Here is a 21,529-nt window from a genome sequence, read left to right on the forward strand (position 1 = left end):
CTGTAGTCGCATGTGCGACTTTGTGTTAATGCTAGTGTCAGCCCTTTCCTTGGTATACAAGCATTGCTCCTGAATGTGCACTGTAAGAAACTATAAATGCTGTAATATCGCTTGGTGCTTGCTCCAGCCCTATGGTAGGTGCAGAATTTCTGAGTATGGAGTGCAATGTAAGTAATTATGCAACCAGGTCAGTGACATGCACATAACGCTCCAATAACATATGAGATGGAGCATTTTTCTGTGTCTGAATAGCCACCTCACATTTCCAGTACATTTCTGATACTATGCCTTTTAATCACAACATGCATAGTGCAAATAACAGTATTAGGGATTTCCCTGCAAGCACAGAAATACACTTAATAAAAGATACCTTTGTTAAATGGTTATAAATTTTAATAACAAAATGCACTCAGAAACAAAAAACTTTATAAGCATATATAGACATGGCTATCTCATATGTGGGGCCACTGATATACTCACCAACCCAGGTGTTATTCAAATGGAACAGGCAGGGCTCCGGATACAAGAAAGCCATGTCTATATATGCTTATAAAATATTAACAAAGGTATCTGCACTACTGGGCTCTCTTTTTTTGCTTTTTTTGTTTCATATATGTGTTGTGCCTTCCACTCTATGAGTAGTACCACATTTAGAGAAAGAACAAAAAGTTTTGAAGTTTTGGCTTATCCTGAGATGGGACCAGTCTATGGGTTAAATTTACTAAGATGGGAGTTCTATTAAGAAGTGATGTTGTCCATAGCAACCAATCAGATTCCAGGTATTATCTTCCAGAAGGTGCTAGATAAATGAAAAGTAGAATCTGATTGGTTGCTATGGGCAACATTACTTCTTAAATAGAACTCCCATATTAGTAAATTTACCCTTATATAATAAAAGTATCCACCATTGAAAGATTACTGGAAGTGGGACTCTAATGTGAAGAACTGCTGGAACCATTTTAGGGTGATTGACGTTTGTACATTATATGAAAATGTGGTTTTTGCACACTGATTGCATTTTATTATGTGTAATATGTAATATTTCTAGGAGTTTTTGTGAACCACCATTTTAATTGCCATCTTGCTGCATTTAATTACTCATTTCTTGCACATATTCACAGTTCATTTATTGTATTACTGCATGCACAGAAGCAAATAATTGCTCAAGTCCGTGAACAGAATCAGGCCCTTTATGTCATTTATTATGCCTACTGTACATTTTGGGGTTTTATTGCTGTCACTGGATGCACTAGGAACCTACAGATGTGTCTTCATACATATAATCTTAATAGGCATGCAGGGCAATTTGCCTGGCGTGAATGAGCCACCAGGTCCTTGGCTACTTTGCGACCATCAGGCATATTTTTTTCTGAAAATGCATCTACGTCGTAATGCGATGCAACTAGAATGCACTGGTAGACTGTGCTGATTAATTTGATATGCAAGACTTGTATATCTGTGTGCACCTGAGTCTGTATATGAAACACAACAGAACTTGAAATGAAAAAAGCTGCACTTTGCAGTACTTAAGGCCCCCCATACACTGAGATATAGCAGCTGATCCAATGTATTGGAACAATATCGCTGCTATATCGTTCCGTGTGTGGGCATGAAATTGGCCAGTGTGAGCTCCCGTAGGATCATACTGTACATCACTCCACCAGATCTTTCTGCATGTTCAGTTGATCTGGGGATGTGATGTACGATCCCATGCAGCGCTATGCAGGTGGGGGATGCTGGCATATCAGGCAGTTGGCCTCCTGATCACACCGTGTGTGGGGACCACCTGATATGTTCGCTGTCAGATCGCAAGGAGCATATTGCACCGTGTATGGGGGCCTTTAGAATTCAGATTCAGAGACTCAGTCACACACAGATAAGTGTTGCATATCAAATTAATCAGCACAGTCTGCTGGAGTCACATCACATTGCAACTTAGCTGTATTTTCATCAATAAACGACACAAAAAAAGACACTCACCGCTAGCAGAGTCTTACGGGAACTGGCTTACCAAAAGGGGCTTTTTAGGGTGACTGCAGCAAATATGTGTAAATACACATCTGTATACTTTGTATAACACAGCAGTGAGTCTGGAAACATGGTGGTCATGCAAAATTGCATCTCACTAATAACATATCTCCTTTTTATTTTGCAATTCTTTTTTACAATATACACTTTACTGATATCATAGGAACAAGCTATTGTTGTGAGCTAGTAACACAACCTCTTTCTCTAGACCTCAACATTGAGCCATGATTTAGCAAAACATGCAAGCTTCCAATGTTTTAAATCTGTACATGCATCTTAGACACACTGTATAAGCATCCCAATGGTTACTGCTGGGGGACACAGAATGCAAATGCATGGAGATCCATGCAATTTCCGATAGGCATTCAAGAGCAGTGACTGGGGGCAGCTTTCATCAGCAGGTATGTTGGGGGTGTGTCATTGTTAGAGACTGCATCGGAAGATACAGTTCTACTGGCACCGACGGCCATGTACCATCGGACACGCTGAACAACTATAGAGTTGCTCTAATGTCCCATGGTGCATTGAATGTTCGCTCAATGGTGTAACTATTTGAGCAATGCAGTGTATTAGTGCCACAGCCACTGGTCAACTCAGTAGACAGTCCATCAGTTGCGCATCACCATAAATTCATAGTAGCGGCTGCAGCAGTGGGTGGTTGCTACTGTATTAGTGTCCGCCTCTGAATCAGGCTCTATGATGCACAATAATCCTTTAGTTTGGCTGTTGTTGTTTTAGCTCTAACATGTCATTTTCACCATTAGATTTGGAGTAAAATTTATGGGGTGATTCAGTACTTGACAGAATTGCAAAGCCATGCAAGCAGATTTGAAATTTCGTCCTTGCAAACATGCATATGCAGCAGGAGATGTATGAGCAGGATCGCTGCATTTGCGATCTCAGCATTACACCTGAGGTTGCAGGTTGGGATAACCATCGTGACCATCGGTCATGATGGTGGATTGCGTCGGGCTGCTGGCCAGCTGAGTAAGCCTTAGCTTACTCAGGCAGGCTGGCTTTTTAGGCCAGGAAACTTCATCCATGGACGTAGCCCTTGGCTTTGCCACTCCTGGAAAAAGGTTTTGACAAGCTCCCGTTTCCCCTGCACCACCCCTTAAATGCCTCTGCCTGCCAATTAGGAAGAGGCATAGAAGGGCTCCATGCAATTACACAGTACAGATTCTGTATATTTACAGAATGGGTCCTGCGATAATCGGGAATCTGCGTTCAGCATTGCACTTGATTGCAATGCTGAATTAGCTCCTTAGTGCATTAGGTCGAAACTTATTTGGGTGCAAACACAGAAAGAGCTGTGGAGCCAGCTGAACCTCTCATTAGATCCAACCTAGGCACACTACCTTTGTAGGGAGAAAGATGTCATACTATACATTATAAAGACTTTGGAAACTGCTCATGTGCTGTAAAGCTGGAGATAGTTAATTTACTTAGAATAATAGTTGCTGGCTGCAACTCAAATATTGAAATAATTAATAGTTTCAAATGGGTTGGGTATCAGATGCCGGCATTCTGGATCCCAACACTGGCATTCTAAAATGGTTAGGATACCGACACCTGTCAGTAAGTATCCTAAACCTACCCTTAACTCTCCCTCCCTGCACCCTAAACCCTACTTCCCCTAGTGCCTAAGACTAACACTTCCCCCTTACTGCCTAACCCTAACCGTCCCCTAGTGCCTAACCCAAACCCACTACTTACTGTTGGGATTCCACCGGTCAGAATGCCGGCATCTGGATTTAGACTGGTGTCGAGATTCCGACACCGGCATTATAAGCGCCGGCATCCCAACAGCCGGGATTTTAACTACCTCCCTCCCTTTTAAACTGCTGCTCAACGATTTTTTGAAACTAGGCATTCACAAAAAATTAATCTCTAAAAAAGACAGATGGTATCAAGAATGTGGCAGAAAAGCGATGAGCATTCCTGAGTGGTAACAGCATGGTGTTTGCATTAGGGGTGAGCGGGTTCGGATTTCTGAAATCCGAACCCCCCCGAGACCCCCCGATCCGAGTCAGGCTCGACTTTTCCCGCCTGACTCAGATCTGAAATCGAGGCAAAACGTCATCATCCCGCCTTCCGGGTCTCGCGGGTTTTGGATCCTATATAAGGTACCCGCGTCGGCGCCATTTTCTCACTCGGCTGTAGACAGTGAAGAGGGAGGGTGGGAGTTAGGGCTGGCCGGGCTGTGTAGTGTAGTGTAGTGCAGTGTAGTGTTGTGCTGCGCTGTGCTGCTGTTGTCCATAGGGACTGTTTCCACTCATTCAAAGTCCATAGGGGCTGGCTGGACTGTGTTGTGCAGTCAGTTGTCCATAGGGGCTGTGTCCACTCCAAAGTCCTGTGCAGTGTCCCAGTCCTAAAGGGGTGCTGTAGTGTTGTCCAGGGGGTGCTCTGTCCATCAGGGGTGCTCCCCCAAGTGCAAAAAAATAAATATTTTTTCTGTGTTTGTGAATTGTGTGCACTGTGGCTGCACGTGCATCAACAAAGGAGCAGCGCCAAGCGTGCGCCTGAGTCCCATAAGTAAAAGGCCGGCTGGCTTGTCCATTAAAGGGCGCTGTAACCCCCAAAGGGCACTCCAAACAAAATAAAAATATATATTTTTTTGTGTTTGTGAATTGTGTGCGCAGTAGCCGCACGTGCATCAACAAAGTAGTGCCAAGCGTGCGCCTGTGTCCCATAAATAAAGGGCCGGCTGGATTGACCGCTAAAGGGTGCTGTAACCCCCAAAGGGCACTCCAAACAAAATAAAAATAAAAATTTTGTGTTTGTGAATTGTGTGCACTGTGGCTGCATGTGCATCAACAAAGGAGCAGCGCCAAGCGTGCGCCTGTGTCCCATAAGTAAAAGGCCGGCTGGCTTGTCCGTTAAAGGGTGTTGAAACCCCCAAAGGGCACTCCAAACAAAATAAAAAAATATATTTTTTTAATATTTGTGAATTGAGTGCGCAGTAGCCGCACGTGCATCAACAAAGTAGTGCCAAGCGTGCGCCTGTGTCCCATAAATAAAGGGCCGGCTGGATTGACCGCTAAAGGGTGCTGAAACCCCCAAAGGGCACTCCAAACAAAATAAACATTTTTTTTCTGTGTTTGTGAATTGTGTGCACTGTGGCTGCACAAGCATCAACAAAGGAGCAGCGCCAAGCGTGCGCCTGTGTCCCATAAGTAAAAGGCCGGCTGGCTTGTCCATTAAAGGGTGCTGTAACCCCCAAAGGGCACTCCAAACAAAATAAAAAAAATATTTTTTTGTGTTTGTGAATTGTGTGCGCAGTAGCCGCATGTGCATCAACAAAGTAGTGCCAAGCGTGCGCCTGTGTCCCATAAATAAAGGGCTGGCTGGATTGACCGCTAAAGGGTGCTGTAACCCCCAAAGGGCACTCCAAACAAAATAAAAAAATATATTTTTTTGTGTTTGTGAATTGTGTGCGCAGTAGCCGCACGTGCATCAACTAAGTAGTGCCAAGCGTGTGCCTGTGTCCCATAAATAAAGGGCCGGCTGTATTGTCCGTTAAAGGGTGCTGTAACCCCCAAAGGGCACTCCAAACAAAATTAAAAAAAAAATCTATGTTTGTGAATTGTGTGCACTGTGGCTGCACGTGCATCAGCAAAGGAGCAGCGCCAAGCGTGCACCTGTGTCCCATAAGTAAAAGGCTGGCTGGATTGTCCGTTAAAGGGTGCTGTAACCCCCAAAGGGCACTCTAAACAAACTAAAAAATATATTTTTTGGTGTTTGTGAATTGTGTGCGCAGTAGCCGCACGTGCATCAACAAAGTAGTGCCAAGCGTGCGACTGTGTCCCATAAATAAAGGGCCGGCTTGATTGACCACTAAAGGGTGCTGTAACCCCCAAAGGGCACTCCAAACAAAATAAAAAAATATATTTTTTTGTGTTTGTGAATTGTGTGCGCAGTAGACGCAAGTGCATCAACAAAGTAGTGCCAAGCGTGCGCCTGTGTCCCATAAATAAAGGGCCGGCTGGATTGACCGCTAAAGGGTGCTGTAACCACCAAAGGGCACTCCAAACAAAATAAAAAAAAAATTTCTGTGTTTGTGAATTGTGTGCACTGTGGCTGCATGTGCATCAACAAAGGAGCAGCGCCAAGCGTGCGCCTGTGTCCCATAAGTAAAAGGCTGGCTGGCTTGTCAGTTAAAGTGTGTTGTAACCCCCAAAGGGCACTCCAAACAAAATAAAAAAATATATTTTTTTGTGTTTGTGAATTGTGTGCGCAGTAGCCGCATGTGCATCAACAAAGTAGTGCCAAGCATGCGCCTGTATCCCATAAATAAAGGGCCGGATGGATTGACCGCTAAAGGATGCTGTAACCCCCAAAGGGCACTCCAAACAAAATAAAAAATGTTTTTCTGTATTTGTGAATTGTGTTCACTGTGGCAGCACGTGCATCAACAAAGGAGCAGCGCCAAGCGTGCGCCTGTGTCCCATAAGTAAAAGGCCGGCTGGCTTGTCCGTTAAAGGGTGCTGTAACCCCCAAAGGGCACACCAAACAAAATAAAAAAATATATTTTTTTGTGTTTGTGAATTGTGTGCGCAGTAGCCGCACATGCATCAACAAAGTAGTGCCAAGCGTGCGCGTGTGTCCCATAAATAAAGGGCTGGCTGGATTGACTGCTAAAGGGTGCTGTAACCCCCAAAGGTCACTCCAAACAAAATTAAAAAAAAATTCTGTGTTTGTAAATTGTGTGCACTGTGTCTGCACATGCATCAACAAAGGAGCAGCGCCAAGCATGCACCTGTGTCCCATAAGTAAAAGGCCGGCTGGCTTGTCCGTTAAAGGGTGCTGTAACCCCCAAAGGGCACTCCAAACAAAATAAAAAAATATATTTTTTTGTGTTTGTGAATTGTGTGCGCAGTAGCCGCACGTGCATCAACAAAGTAGTGCCAAGCGTGCGCCTGTGTCCCATAAATAAAGGGCCGGTTGGATTGACCACTAAAGGGTGCTGTAATCCCCAAAGGGCACTCCAAACAAAATAAAAATAAAAATTCTGTGTTTGTGAATTGTGTGCACTGTGGCTGCACGTGCATCAACAAAGGAGCAGCGCCAAGCGTGCGCCTGTGTCCCATAAGTAAAAGGCCAGCTGGCTTGCCCGTTAAAGGGTGTTGAAACCCTCAAAGGGCACTCCAAACAAAATAAAAAAAAATATATTTTTAATGTTTGTGAATTGAGTGCGCAGTAGCCGCACGTGCATCAACAAAGTAGTGCCAAGCGTGCGCCTGTGTCCCATAAATAAAGGGCCGGCTGGATTGACCGCTAAAGGGTGCTGAAACCCCCAAAGGGTACTCCAAACAAAATAAACTTTTTTTTTCTGTGTTTGTGAATTGTGTGCACTGTGGCTGCACAAGCATCAACAAAGGAGCAGCACCAAGAGTGCGCCTGTGTCCCATAAGTAAAAGGCCGGCTGGCTTGTCCATTAAAGGGTGCTGTAACGACGAAAGGGCACTCCAAACAAAATAAAAAAAAATATTTTTTTGTGTTTGTGAATTGTGTGCGCAGTAGCCGCACGTGCATCAACAAAGTAGTGCCAAGCGTGCGCCTGTGTCCCATAAATGAAGGGCCAGCTGGATTGACCGCTAAAGGGTGCTGTAACCCCCAAAGGGCACTCCAAACAAAATAAAACAATTTTTTCTGTGTTTGTGAATTGTGTGCACTGTGGCTGCACAAGCATCAACAAAGGAGCAGCGCCAAGCGAGCGCCTGTGTCCCATAAGTAAAAAGCTGGCTGGCTTGTCCGTTAAAGGGTGCTGTAACCCCCAAAGGGCACTCCAAACAAAATAAAAAAAAATATTTTTTTGTGTTTGTGAATTGTGTGTGCAGTAGCCGCACATGCATCAACAAAGTAGTGCCAAGCGTGCGCCTGTGTCCCATAAATAAAGGGCTGGCTGGATTGACCGCTAAAGGGTGCTGTAACCCCCAAAGGGTACTCCAAACAAAATAAAAATATATATTTTTTTGTGTTTGTGAATTGTGTGCGCAGTAGCCGCACCTGCATCAACAAAGTAGTGCCAAGCGTGTGCCTGTGTCCCATAAATAAAGGGCCGGCTGTATTGTCCGTTAAAGGGTGCTGTAACCCCCAAAGGGCACTCCAAACAAAATAAAATAAAAATTTCTGTGTTTGTGAATTGTGTGCACTGTGGCAGCACGTGCATCAACAAAGGAGCAGCGCCAAGCGTGCGCCTGTGTCCCATAAGTAAAAGGCTGGCTGGCTTGTCCGTTAAAGGGTGCTGTAACCCCCAAAGGGCACTCCAAACAAAATAAAAAGATATATTTTTTTGTGTTTGTGAATTGTGTGCGCAGTAGCCGCACGTACATCAACAAAGTAGTGCCAAGCGTGCGCCTGTGCCCCATAAATAAAGGGCCGGCTGGATTGACCGCTAAAGGGTGCTGTAACCCCCAAAGGGCACTCCAAACAAAATAAAAAAATATATTTTTTTGTGTTTGTGAATTGTGTGCACTGTGGCTGCACGTGCATCAACAAAGTAGTGCCAAGCGTGTGCCTGTGTCCCATAAATAAAGGGCCGGCTGGATTGACCGCTAAAGGGTGCTGTAACCCCCAAAGGGCACTCCAAACAAAATAAAAAAATATTTTCTGTGTTTGTGAATTGTGTGGGCTGTAGCTGCACGTGCATCAACAAAGGAGCAGCGCCAAGCGTGCACCTGTGTCCCATAAGTAATTGGCCGGCTGGCTCATTTCTTAAAGGGTGGTGTAACCCACAATGTGCACTAGTCTCCAACAAAAATAAAAAATTATTTTCTGTGTTTGTGTACGCCGCACGTATATATCAATATAACATAAATGGAGGACCAAACTTTCTCCAATAAAAATAAAATAGGGAAAGATCAAGAACCACTTCCTCCTAGTGCTGAAGCTTCTGCCACTAGTCATGACATAGACGATAACATGCCATCAACGCCGTCTGCCAAGGCCGATGCCCAATGTCATAGTAGAGAGCACATACAATCCCAAATGACAAAGTTCAGGAAAATGACCTTGAAAAAAACATTTAAATCATCTGAAGAGAAACTTAAACTTGCCAATATGCCATTTACGACATGGAGTGGCAAGGAATGGCTAAGGTCTTTCCCTATGTTCATGACTAGTAGTTCAGCTTCACATGACGATGGAAGCCCTCCTCCCACTAAAAAAAATCAAACGAGTTAAGCTGGCAAAAGCACAGCGAAGAACTGTGCGTTCTAAGAAGATATCACAAATCCCCAAGGAGAGTCCAAGTGTGGTGGTGGTTGCGATGCCTGACCTTCCCAGCACTGGACGGGAAAAGGTGGCTCTTTCCACCATTTGCACACCCCCTGCAAGTGCTGAAAGGAGCACCCACAGTCCACTTGCTGATATGCAAATTGAAGATGTCACTGTTGAAGTACAACAGGATGAGGATACTGGTGTAGCTGGCGCTGAGGAGGAAGTTGGCGAGGATTCTGATGGTGATGTGGTTTGTTTAAATAAGGCTCCGGGGGAGACAGTTGATGTCCGTGGGATGAAAAAGCCCATCACAGTCATGCCTGGGCAGAACACCAAACATTCCACCTCTTTGGTCTGGCAATATTTCCATCCAAATCCTGACAACAACTGTCTTGCTATATGTACCATATGTAAAGGTGAAATAAGTAGGGGTAGGGACGTTAACCACCTAGGAACATCCTCCCTTATACGGCACCTGCAGCGCGTTCATAAAAAGTTACTGTCAAGTTCAGAAACTTTGGCTAAGACCGTAAGCAGTCCAGGGACACCAAAATCCCGTTGTAATGTTGTATCCAAGCGCCTGCAAACCACACCGTCAACTCCCTCCTCATCAATTTCCTCAGTCAGGATCGGAAGTAGTCCTGCAGGCCATGTTACTCTCATGACTGACTCTCCTATCTGGGATTCCTCCGGAGGATCCTGCATTGCTACGCCTCCTGCTGCCGCTGCTGCTGTTGCTGCTGCTGGGAGTCGTTCATAATCCCAGAGAGGAAGTAGGAACACCACTACTTTACTAAACAATTGACCCTCCAACAGTCCTTAGCGAGGAGGATGAAGTACGACAGCAATCATCCTGAAGCAAAACGTATAACTGAGGCCTTGACTGCTATGTTGGTATTAGACGTGCGTCCGGTATCCGCCATTAGTGCAGTGGGATATAGACAATTGATGGAGGTAGTGTGTCCCCGGTTCCAAATCCCGTCTAGATTCCACTTCACTAGGCAGGCGATACCGAGACTGTACAGAAACGTCAGAAAAAGTGTCCTCAGTGTCCTGAAAAATGCTGTTGTACCCAATGTCCACTTAACCACGGACATGTGGACAAGTGGAACAGGGCAGACTAAGGACTATATGACTGTGACAGCCCACTGGGTAGATGTATCACCTTACGCAGCAAAAGCAGCAGCGTCACCATTAGCAGCATCTCAGAAATGCCAGCTCATTCCAAGGCAGGCTACGCTGTGTATCACCGGTTTCAGTAAGAGGCACACCGCCGACAACCTCTTAGAGAAACTGAGGGAAATCATCGCCCAGTGGCTTACGTCACTTAGCCTCTCCTGGGGATTTGTGATATCTGACAACGCCACCAATATTGTGCGGGCATTACATCTGGGCAAATTCCAGCACGTCCCATGTTTTGCTCACACAATAAACTTGGTGGTGCAGAATTTTCTGAAAAGCGACAGGGGCGTGCAGCAGACGCTTTGGGTGGCCCGAAAAATTTCTGGCCACTTTCGCCATTCAGCGACTGCGTGCCGAAGACTGGAGCGCCAGCAAACACTCTAGAACCTGCCCCGCCATCACCTGAAGCAAGAGGTTGTGATGTGGTGGAACTCAACCCTCTATATGCTGCAGAGGATGGAGGAGCAGCAAAAGGCCATTCAAGCCTATACATCCACCTATGACATAGGCAAAGGTGGGGGTATGCACCTGACTCAAGCGCAGTGGAGAATGATTTCCGTGTTGTGCAAGGTTCTCCAGCCCTTCAAACTTGCCACACGTGAAGTCAGTTCAGACACTGCCAGCTTGAGTCAGGTCATTCCCCTCATCAGGCTTAAGCAGCTGGAGAAAGTGAAGGAGGAGCTAAGACGGAGCAATTCCGCTCGGCATGTGGGACTTGTGGATGAAGCCCTTCATTCGCTTTGCCAGGATTCCAGGGTGGTCAATCTGTTGAAATCAGACCACTACATTTTGGCCACCGTGCTCGATCCTAGGTTTAAAGCCTATGTGGTGTCTCTCTTTCCGGCCGACACAAGCCTGCAGAGGTGCAAAAACCTGCTGGTGAAAACACTGTCAGCTGAAGCGGAACGTGACACGTCAACAGCTCCTTCTTAATTTTCTCCCGCAACTGGGGCTGCCAGGAAAAACTTAGGTATCCTAAGCAACCCACTGGCGGTGATGCAGGGCAGGCAGGACCAAGTTTGGACATATGGTCCGGACTGAAGGACCTGGCAACAATTTCTGACATGTCTACTGTCACTGCATATGATACTGTCACCATTGACAGAATGGTGCAGGATTACATCGGTGACAGCATCCAAGTAGGCATGTCAGACAGTCCGTACCTGTACTGGCAGGAAAAAGAGGCAATTTGGAGGCCCCTGTACAAACTGGCTCTATTTTACCTGAGTTGCCCCCCATCCAGTGTGTACTCCGAAAGAGTGTTTAGTGCAGCTGGGAACCTTGTCAGCGAAAGGTGTAGGAGGTTGCTTCCACAAAATGTGGAGAAGATGATGTTCATAAAAATGAATTATCAACTCTTCCAGGGAGACCAGCCTCCAGAACGTACAGAGAGACCTGTGGTGGTGGATTCCAGCGGGGACGAGTTAATACTCTGTGAGGATGAGGATGTACACAACACTGAAGAGGGTGAGGAATCGGTGGATGAGGAGGATGAGGACGACATCTTGCCTCCGTAGAGCCAGTTTGTGCAGGGACAGATTAATTGCCAGCTTGTTTTGTGGGGGCCCAAACGAACCAATCATTTCAGCCACAGTCGTGTGGCAGACCCTGGCGCTGAAATGATTGGTTTGTTAAAGTGTGCATGTCCTGTTTATACAACATAAGGGTGGGTGGGAGGGCCCAAGGACAATTCCATCTTGCACCTCTTTTTTTTCTGTGCATTTGTATTATGTACAGTTTGGGGCCTAGTTTTTCAAACTGCCATCCTGTCTGCCACTGCATTGCCACTCCTAGATGGGCCACGTGTTTGTGCCGCCCACTCGTATCGCTTAGCATAGTCATCCAGCTACCTCGGTGCAACCTTTTGGACATAAAAACACTATTGTGTGGTGTGAGGTGTTCAGAATAGACTGGAAATGAGTGGAAATTAAGGATATTGAGGTTAATAATAGCATAGGAGCAGAAAAAAACCACAAATTCTGTGATTTTAGTTGTTTTTATGCTTTTTTAAAAAAAAAATACAGATCCAAAACACAAAACCCAGAACCCAAAACACGGAAGGGTGGTTTTGGCAAAACCAATCCAGATCCAAAACACGAAGAAAGATCCAGATCCAAAACCAAAACACAAAACACGAAAAGTGGACGGTGCACACCCCTAGTTTGCATGGCATTCTGCGATGCAAAAGAGATTGCTACTTCACAGAGAAAGAGCAAATACGTTCTGAACATGTGCAGAACAGATTTCCTCTTTAAAGGGGGTATTAAGCAGGATGGCATGCTCACATGGGGTGCAAACATGTCAGGGAAAGCCCAGGTGGCTGCAGTCACATCACATAAAACTGTGCCAGTTACAGTAAGTGATTAGTTGTATAAGGTTAAACCATAAAATATCAAAATTAGACACAAAAATTAAATATAGAATATATATATAAAACACAGGTGCTGGTCATTCCTACCCTGCAGCTCCCAATTAGTAATCTGGAATACTACAGTTAAACAGGAAATAACAAAAGCACATAGGGAGCGCAATTAAAGATACATTATATAATTTAATATAATAAAAATACTTGTTTACCAACAAGCACTAAAATATACATATATTAATAAGAAACCACCTATTATGGCCTATATAATAAAATATATGAAGTTCGTAGAACAAAAAAAAAATAATATATATTCACTTTGAATTTTAAAAGCTCCGGTGTTATGTCGCTTTAATAGAGATCCACATTAATTTTGAAAGATGACAAATTATTTGCATTTAAACAGCATTAAGAGCTACAGTAGCTGTATGCATTGTACTCAACATCCCTACCATTTAGTCAGCTCACCACTTGTGTAGAGATCGCCTGCAGAATGCAGTCCCAATGCGGCCACCGCACTAAGGGCCTGATTCAGAACCGTTCGCTAGGCTGTGTTCGCACGTAGCCTATGTTTGCAATCTGCGCATTCGTATAGGATGCAGTGTGCGCATGCTGGTGGGCGTCTAAATACATACCGCGATATCATGGCAAGACATAGTGGGCGTGCTAAGGTCTAGCTAGTGATTGCGGCATTTGCATACTTTTACTTTGGCAGCTGACGGCTGCGTGCTAACACATCCTAGCAAACGGGTCTGCATCAAGTGGGCTGTTTCTGTGATTGGTGCTGAGCTTACCTAGGATTCTGCCTCCCACTATCACCGCATTGGGACTGCATTCTGCGAGCGATCTTTACACAAGTAGTGAGCTGACTATATGGTGGGAAGGTTGAGTACAACGCATGCTGCTAGCTCTTAACACCGGAGCTACTAAATTCAAAGTGGATATATATATATTTTTTTTGTTCTCGGGACTTCATATATTTTTTATACTGGCCATAATAGATGGTTTCTTATTACTATATGTATATTTTATTGTTTGTTTGTAAACAAGTATTTTTATTAAAATTATGATATAATGTATCTTTAATTGCGCTCCCTATGTGCTTTTGTTGTTAATTGTATAAGGGCCTGATTCACTACGGATCTCTATTGCGATCGCAACTGTGATTACACACAAATATCTGCTGCGAAAATATGCTAATGTCTGCAAAAGCAAAGCCAGCATAGAGACGCCCACTACCGCTTTCGCACATCCGTAATACCTTGCAGTCCAGCGTATACATTGGGAACATCCAGTAAGACCGGCCCCTCATGCACAATTACAACAGGTCTGACCTTACTCAGAAATTGCAAACAATGTCGCAGGCAGTGAGTACTTAGGCTGCATATGCTGTTGCAGTGGCTAATTTATGCACGCCCCTGTAAAGGCGTTCAAACGGTCAGGCATACCTGCGTTTCTCCTACCATTACCCCATCACCACCCCAAATGTTGACATCCCATCCCTCAATTTGTGATGGCTTAGTATCTGCAATGCCAACTCACATGCATTGTAGTGCATACGCATTCGCAGTATGCACCATCGGCTGATCTGCGTATGCTGTTGCAGTTGTGATCCATATTGAATCAGGCCCTAAATCTTTACATGCCACAGCTGACTATGACTGTCCTGTAGAAAACTGAGGGCTGCAGTAAAACAACTAGAACAAGAGCTCCCTATTTATGTTAGCTTCTAGATGTGGTGGAGCAGTCAGTGAGGACAATGGATTGGCTAAAGAGGAATCTGCATGGTCAATATTAAGACATAGGGCCTGATTCAGCTTGGATCACTATTGTGACTACAGCTGCTAATACGCACACAGGGCCTGATTCAGACCCACTCGCGATCGCTGAGCGCTCGCAAGCGGGTCGATGGTGCCCTAGTGCGCATGCGCACGACGGAGGGAGCTCCGTCATGTGCATGCGCAAGACACGCATAGCGACGGCCAGACGTCGCTATGGGTCTCGCACAAAGGGGGCGTGCTGTCGATGGTGAGTGACAGCACGCCCCCTTTGGTGGGCGTGCCGGGGGCATTGCTGCCCAGACGGAGGCGTTCCCTACCGTCTGGGCCCGGCCCCACTGACATCACTAGTGATGTCAGTGGGAGTGCTTTTGGCTCTGATAGAGCCAAAATCACTCCTGGGCTTGCGGCAGCGAGACCCTACCGCAGGGTCTCGTCGCAAGCCCGATGGTCGCGATGGTCTTGACCATCGCAACCATCCTTTTGGCCGCTCGCATATGCTGTGGGTGGTCACCTACAGCTATGCGAGCGGCCAGGAGGCCGCTCCAATTTTAGGTAGGAGGGCCCTGATTCAGAGCGAGCGCTCTTGTCAGAGCGTCCAGCTCTGAATCAGGCCCACAGTTCAACTGCCATGATATGCTAATCCTTGCTAATACATTGCGATCACAATACCCTTGCAGCACTCCACAGGGACACCCACTTTACCTTACACACATCCATAATACTTAGCAGAATAGCAAAACAATCAAGTACCATCGCAGCCTCACGCACAGTTGCACTAGCCCTGACCTTACTCAGAAATTGCTAACAGCCACGCACGCTATTAGACCTCAGGCTGCATAGACTATTGCATTAATTTATGAATGTCCCTGAAACGGCTTTTCCCGACCACCCCCCATCACCACCAACAAACGGCACTTCCTAACAATCACTCTGCGATGGACCTGCGTAGCCTCTATGATCGCAGTCCTGATCGTAGTGGCCAGTTTGCACACACGCACTGTGATGCATACGCAAGCGCAGAATGCAGCAATCAGCTGATTGCGTGCACATTAGCAACTGGGATCCAAGCTGAATCAGGCCAACAGAACACTATATACAGAATGTAATCACATTGTACTGGGCGCTTATTAAATGTGAATCTTTAATGTATAAAAAAATAATGATTATATTTTTTTACAGAATAGACAATAGCAGCTCACTAGTTAGAGAGTTAGAGAGTCTCTACATACAGTATAAAATACATAAACGAAGTAAGGGAAAGTAGTGGCGCTTATGATATTCTGTATGAGTAATAGCAATAGACTGCTTTAAAAGAGATCAGTAATATTAAAATTTATAACAATTTAATAAAATGAAATACAAAATGGTTAGAACTATAACAATGAGTCTAACATCGATAGTGTATACAATGTAATAAACCTCTGAGAGTTACTGTATGTAGGGTGTTTCTGTTAATAACATCTGCAATTTGTCCATACTGTAGGCTGTTAAGAGTTGTTGCTTGTTTCTTGCAAAAATTATACAGTCTGATATATTAATTTAGGGTATCCCAAGCTACAGATTTGTCCACATATATCTATCCTCCATGCACTACAAGTCGAGCCACACATAATGCGGGAGCTCAGTGTGACTTGGTAGCGCCAAGCTTTATTTTGTGCGTCTTATTATCTTCAAAAGCACCTTTTCCGCACAATGATGCGACTAGATAGCACAAGCAGCTTCTGCTGATTAAAATGATATGCTGCATGCCTGTGTTCTGTATGTGACTGCGGGTGTATCTGCATGCTAAACACTATGGGCTCTATTTACTACAATCCGCATTTGTAATGCAGATTGTAGTGTAATATTTCCGAGTGAATTCGTACTGCGAATTCAGGCAATATCACAGGGATTTACTACAAATCCCTTGCAGGGACATAGCATGCGAGAAAGCTCTGTCCCTGCAAATCCCCTCCGCAGCCATATCATGGTAGCCCCTGTCAGGATACTGCATCAGGATTCCAGCATCAGGATTTGAACCACTGGCAATTCATCCGCCAGCATATCACAACCATGCCCCTAGTTATTATGGCCTCAATTAACATAACATATAATTTTATAATTAAGTTTGGGCCTAGTACTAGTAGCAAAGTAATTTATGATTAATGTGACTCTTTATTATGGTGTTCCAGGACATACAGGATAGCTCAAATGCTTGCAGTTTAATGAATCTCACTGCCAATGTGCCCATATATTGTTTCACGCATATTTCTGGTGCATTTGTGGCAAGTTTTCTACTTGTAGAATATTACATCTGATGATTTCTAACTTTAACACTGGAAGGCAAGTTGCAAGTTTGATGGAGGCGTGATCCTGGCGAGTTTGCCAGTAGTCTTAATCTATTGCATATGGCGTTTTGAAACTCACTGTAAATACGTTTTCCTATTGAGCCAGTTTTGAAAAATCACAACCTACAGTATTACATATACCATCTATTTCCTATAAATACACGCTCATTAAACTATTGCAATAATAATATAGAATGTTAAATGTATTGAATAAAATATGTATAGAATGATAAATCATATTACTCCCACATAATATATAGTGACTTATAGATTTGGTAGGTAGACTAAACAATAGCAAATATCAGTCAAACATAATATAGAAGATAAAACGATCTACTCTTAAACTTCATCCTTGCACTGAAAACTATATTAACTTTACAATAAAAAAAATATAGATGAAGTTACCTTTTCTATTAATACAATGCTTTCCCATTTAGAGTCAAGCACCAAGAACTAGCTACGAGGTGATATAATGGACATTGTTTAATCTGGGATAGGCTTCTATTTTGGGTCTAATTTATACATATAGAGGCATATTCAATTGGGCATGGGGTTTAGCGAGGCAAAAAAACTTGCGCCCCTTGTGCCCAATTTTAGATTACCGCAGTTATGCAAGCTCCAGATACCCAGATTTAAAAAAATTGGTTGCAGGGCCACGTAAAAAAAAATGGCACTTACTTGCCCGGGGGTCACCGGTGGTCTCCGCGGCTCCCGGTGGTCTCCCCTCCATCTTCTCAATGGGGAGGGGGCTGTTGGGCGTCCCGGGGGCTGCTGGAAGGCTTCAGGGAGGCACAAATGCTGCTGGGAGATGTAGTTCTCCCATCACCCGTTATGAGGGTGATTGTCAGGGAGACTCCCTGAAATAGTAACCAATCTCCCTGGCTCCCCCATTATGTAGCTGTTATATATAAAATAACAGATATATTATACATTCTAATGGGATCTTTAATATAATTTCCCTGCATTGATTATAAGGCACAATGGCCCTCATTCAGAGCCGTACGGTCTGAGCAGAGCGCACGCTCTGAATGAGGGCCGGCCTCCATAAAAATGGAGCGTCCTTCTGGACGCTCGTATAGCTGTGGGTCACCACCCACAGGTTATACGAGCGTGCATTTTGATGGCCGCGATGGTCGAGACCATCGCGACCATCGAAATTGCGAGCCGAAGCCTGCGGTTGAGGTTTTCAACCGCAAGCTCCGGAGTGATTTTGGCTCTATCAGAGCCAAAATCACTCCCACTGACATCACTAGTGATGTCAGTGGGCCGGCTTCTGACGGGAGGCGTTCCCGTGGGAACGCCCCCGTCAGGGAGGCACGCCCCTGGCACGCCTACCAAAGGGGGCGTGCTGTCAATCAACATCGACAGCATGCCCCCTTTGATCAGACACAACGAGCGAAGGACTCTCCTTCGCTCGTCGCGTCTGGCGCATGCGCACGACGGAGCTCCCTCCGTCGTGCGCATGCTCAGTCCATAACATAACAGATATATTATACATTCTAATGGGATCTTTAATATAATTTCCCTGCATTGATTATAAGGCACAATGGCCCTCATTCAGAGCCGTACGGTCTGAGCAGAGCGCACGCTCTGAATGAGGGCCGGCCTCCATGAAAATGGAGCGTCCTTCTGGACGCTCGTATAGCTGTGGGTCACCACCCACAGGTTATACGAGCGTGCATTTTGATGGCCGCGATGGTCGAGACCATCGCGACCATCGAAATTGCGAGCCGAAGCCTGCGGTTGAGGTTTTCAACCGCAAGCTCCGGAGTGATTTTGGCTCTATCAGAGCCAAAATCACTCCCACTGACATCACTAGTGATGTCAGTGGGCCGGCTTCTGACGGGAGGCGTTCCCGTGGGAACGCCCCCGTCAGGGAGGCACGCCCCTGGCACGCCTACCAAAGGGGGCGTGCTGTCAATCAACATCGACAGCATGCCCCCTTTGATCAGACACAACGAGCGAAGGACTCTCCTTCGCTCGTCGCGTCTGGCGCATGCGCACGACGGAGCTCCCTCCGTCGTGCGCATGCTCAGTCCATAACATCGACCCACTTGCGAGCGGACAGCCGCTCGCGAGTGGGTCTGAATCAGGCCCAATGATCCCTATGGCTACATGCGTTTTTTGAAAAGTATCAGTGTGTTTTCATCAACATCTAGTTCTTCCTAACTTCTTTTTGTGCTAATTTACATTTGGTTGTAAGTCAATTTTATGACACGCCTCTCTTATGTAGCAGTACACATCCACTCTAATTCCGTGCTCATAGGTGTTGCTCTTACAGTCTCCCTGCAATGCTTTATCAAAAGTAGGTAAGTATGACTTACACATGGGGACACACAAACACCGGGAGTCACACACTCTCACTTGTACACACATACAAACACTAACAAACACTCACACATACTTGACGTACTCACCGCTGCTGCAGGAGACCGGGTCCCGACACTGGAGGGAGAAGACAGCTCTTCGGAAGGTGAGTATTACTGACTAATTAAGCTAAATGGAAACTTTCAGTTGCTTAATTAGTCATTAGGAGGTGTGCCGCTGGGGTCCCAGTGCATTCCCCGACCCTGTTTCCTAAAATTATGGATTTTAGGAAAAATTGGTTATTCTCTGGAGGTGCGCAAAACAAAACCTCTTGGTGCTCAAAAAATGAAAAACTCAACTCCTAATTGAATAGCAAAAATCTAGCACCTGTAGGCAAAACCCTGCAGGTGCAGAGTTTTTGCTATTCTCGCCCCCAATTTAATATGACCATAGGGATAGATTTACTGAAGTGCATCAGCTTTCAAGTGGAAACTGCACTTTACTTTTACTTTTCCATCTACAGCCACAACCATCATCATTAGTATTGGCACTTGACCTGCCCTATGCTGCGTGCAAGAGATCATGCATCTCTTCGCTACTGCATCTCAGAATAACATTTACAAGCTGTAGAAAAGCAATAATTGATAGATAACAAATCTGAGATAAAGAGAGATTATACAGAGATATTTTGCACCTTTTGTAGCTAAAATGAAGCTAACAAACATTTGTTAGTAAAAACAATTGTTTTCACTTTAAGTTAAGGAAGCTGGGACACTTCCCAAGGTAGCAGCTAGTGGTGATTAATCTACTCCACCCTAGGAGCGCTGACCACCCACCGAATTTGTCACTAAAAGTTTGTTAGTGGTTGGTTTCTAAGGCTACTATCTGAATTTGAGTTTTAAATTTGTAATCAGGGCCGCCATCCTGGCCAAGATAGAGAGGTGGGGCCTGTCCGCAATCCACCCCGCTGTCCACCACCCATCCATCCACCTGCTGCCCGATCCAGCCCACCTATTGCCCGATCCAGCCCACTGGCATTGCTGACCGCTGTATAATACAGGATTGTGTTTTTTGGAGTTGGCGTGTAACATCCTCATGTCACACTGCGCCACTAAGGAGCTTCATCGCATGAGGAGTAGGGCTTAGACGGAGTAACAAGAAGGTAAGTATGTGGCTGGGGACACAGAAGGGTGCTGAAAACACAGATGAGGGCTGGGTTGAAGACACAGAAGGGGGCTGGAGAAACAGAAGGGGGCTGGACTGGAGACATAGAAGGGAAGCTAGACTGGAGACACAGAAGGGGACTGTGGTAGCTTCAAAACTTCCCAATATATGTAGGAGTCAGCTCAATCAATAGAGGTATAGCAGTGGCAGTCTGCTATATATGTAAAAAGTGTAAAAAATGGAATGGAGTGCTTACAAAGACAATATAAATAAATATGTAAACTCATAAATAAGTAATAAATATTATGTTATGTAAACAATTTAAAAAAGTGCAAGGTGCATAATGTGACAAACAGCAATAAAGTGCTTCAAACAGGGGAGGGGAAAATTGCCTTAGGTATCCATATCACAGTATGGGCCTGATTCATTACCAATTGCAACTGCGATTATGCACGCAATTAGGCAATTGTTGCATTCTGCATATGCGTACACATCACAATACACGGGCTGGCCAGTGCGATCAGGACTGTGATCGCAGAGGCTACGCAGACCCAACGCAGAGTGATTGATAGGAAGTGCCATTTGTGTGTGGTCACATCTGTACACCAATGTTCTGGTGTATATAATGCATAGTTGCCTACCTTTAATACTCTCTTCCCGGGAGAAGCCCGGGTAAGAGAAGCATCAGGGGGCCGACGGGGGGCGGGGCTTGATGATTCGCGTCATTAAACCCCGCCCCCTTGCGGGTAAATTGCCGCAATTGGGTACAATTTACATAGGGGGTGGGGCCAAATGCTCTGATTCATGCAGAATCACGGCTTAAGCCCCGTCCCCTTCACGGAGACCCGCGATCGCCGCGGGTATTCTCATTCTGCCCACTTCACTAGGAAGTGGGCAAAATGCGGGAGAAGTGCCTACCCTTCCAGGGGTGTGGGGGGTTACCCAAAAAATCCGGAGCAAATTCTTGGAGGGTAGGCATGTATGATATAGGGCCTGATTAACTACAAATCTCAATACTGTATACGCATGCAGTTCAACTGTGATAGCAAGCCAAACCACTGCAATCACAATACAAACTCAGCACCACATAAGGACGCCCACTTTACTATATGCACATCTGTAATACTTAGCAGAATAGCAAAACCAACTGGTAT

The 21,529-nt window shown here is 45.3% G+C and overlaps 1 protein-coding gene across 2 annotated transcripts in view; it reads right to left on the reverse strand.

The window, feature by feature from the left end:
- LOC148477771 (uncharacterized) overlaps positions 1–21,529 on the reverse strand; it is a 147,254-nt gene that overhangs the window by 91,989 nt on the left and 33,736 nt on the right. The window lies entirely within an intron of this gene.

The sequence above is a fragment of the Taudactylus pleione genome, unplaced genomic scaffold (assembly GCF_031769625.1).
Source record: "Taudactylus pleione unplaced genomic scaffold, aTauple2 ptg000690l, whole genome shotgun sequence".
NCBI lineage: Eukaryota > Metazoa > Chordata > Amphibia > Anura > Myobatrachidae > Taudactylus > Taudactylus pleione.